The sequence below is a fragment of the Octodon degus genome, unplaced genomic scaffold (genome assembly GCF_000260255.1).
Source record: "Octodon degus isolate 3935 unplaced genomic scaffold, OctDeg1.0 scaffold00052, whole genome shotgun sequence".
In the NCBI taxonomy this organism is placed as follows: Eukaryota; Metazoa; Chordata; class Mammalia; order Rodentia; family Octodontidae; genus Octodon; species Octodon degus.
Genome location: NW_004524628.1, coordinates 6,948,038 through 6,950,017, shown reverse-complemented (window position 1 = coordinate 6,950,017; position 1,980 = coordinate 6,948,038).

The window sequence follows — 1,980 nt, the reverse complement described above, 5'->3', positions numbered from 1 at the left end:
AGACAGACAGACAGACAGGGACAGAGACAGAGACAGAGACAGAGACAGAGACAGAGACAGAGAGAGAGAGACTGCTTTATCTAGGCCTTCCAAGTTCCAGGTAGAACAAAATGTGGTAGCAAAAGATTCATTTGCTGACTATGGCTTTTTACTGACTACAATTTTTTATGTATATACAAATATATACCATGACACCCATATACTAGAATATAATCCAATGTATATAGTGTTGCTCAACTGACTCCAGCTTGGGCCATTGAGAAATCTGTCTGTTGGTCTCTAAGTCCCTTTGACATACTCCCATCACTGTGTTCTTCGGACTAAGTCACATAGTAGACGGATATAGACATACCATATAGTGATACATACTCATTATAGATGGGATGCACTTCTTTTTCCTTTTTCAAATCATCTTGAAGCAAGTTCCTTAACTGCAGGTACTGGTTTTCCCCTTTTATTTAAAACACTGCGCTTGCTTTAGTAGACACCCAAGGAACTGTAACAGCCTTGCTCTTCCTAGGATGTTGGTATTTTCAACATTTTAAAAGTCAATGAATAGCAGGCGCAGGGCCCGGGGTTCGATCCCCAACATGCCGTGCCGGTCCCGCCCCCGGGAAGCACTGAGCCGGCGAATGAGCTTGGTCGTGGCGGTTCACGCCTGAAATCCCAGCGCTTGGGAGGCTGAGAACAGGAGGATCACTAGGAGTCCGATCTGTGTAGTGAGACCCTGTACTAAATACATTTAGAAAAGAAGTCAATGAACAGACTGAGAGCTGATGGTCTGCTTTCGAAGTGAAGGCCTAGAATGGTCAGGACAAGCCTGGCGCATCCTAGCCACGCTGGGATGGCCCGGTGACATTTCACCCCCTCTTCGATTTTATCATCTGCAAGGCCGGGTGCCTCTCCCGGGCAGCCACCCAGAGCAAGCCGTCGTCGTGCGCCACCTTCTGGTAGGATCGAAAAAGCACCAGCGTCTACACTAGCAAGCAAGGCCGGCGTGGGACTCAGCAAGCCGGCCGACCCGGGAGCACCTCACCCAATTCGTTTTGCTTCTATTTTCCTTTCTAGGATGCACAGGCGATTAAAACTCTGTTTGAATGTATCTAAGTCATGTGTCTTTCAAACGCATACAACCAAACCGCGTGTCACGCAGTTCGGGCCACACTGCTCCCTCGCCCTCCAGGGTCTTAGATGCCTCCTCCTCTCCGAGGTTCGCGGCTCAGCTCCTGTGCACGCCGGTGCGGGGGCGCCCGGCAGCTCACTGCTCTGCGGCAGCCCTGGCCCAGCCAGCAGCCGGGACCCCAGATCCCAGGCTGGCATCCAGGCGCGGACACCTCGCAAGGCCACACCCCCTTCCTCACCTGCCCTCGCAGAGTCCACCCTCCTGCGGCCCGGCATCTCCCCGCAGTCAATCCTGAGCCTAGAACCTGGCTCAATCCCTGCCTCTGAGCAGAAGCGAAGTAAGACCCACGCGCCCTCTAACTCCCACCCTTCCTTACAGACACAAGACAAGCAGCGGCCAAGCCCGGCGGCCGAAGCCCTCAGAGCCCCAGGAGCTGCCTGGCCTGCCAGGGGCCCCGCTTCCATCTCCGGCACTGTCAAAAAACTGAACTAGCCAGCAAACAACCAAAAATCAGAGCACTGCCTTTCTTAATGAGCTACAGTTTCCATGGTGTGATTCAGGAACTGCTTCATTTTCTAAAAAAAAAAAAATGTTTTTTGCCATTTTAATAATTTCATAAATAGTTATTTCATTTTTTATTTTATTTTTTGATTTAGAGTCAAATTCAATATGTACAATATAGAATGTACATATTGATGTGGTTAGAATGCATATGTATTTTTTTCATAATTTTATTGATAAACAAATAGCGATGAGGCAGTTTCAAACCAAATTGGTAGGACAGTTTCAATAATTAACACATTGCATACATTCTTCCTAGTGGTTAATTGCTGTACAAGATGCAGACATGATATCCT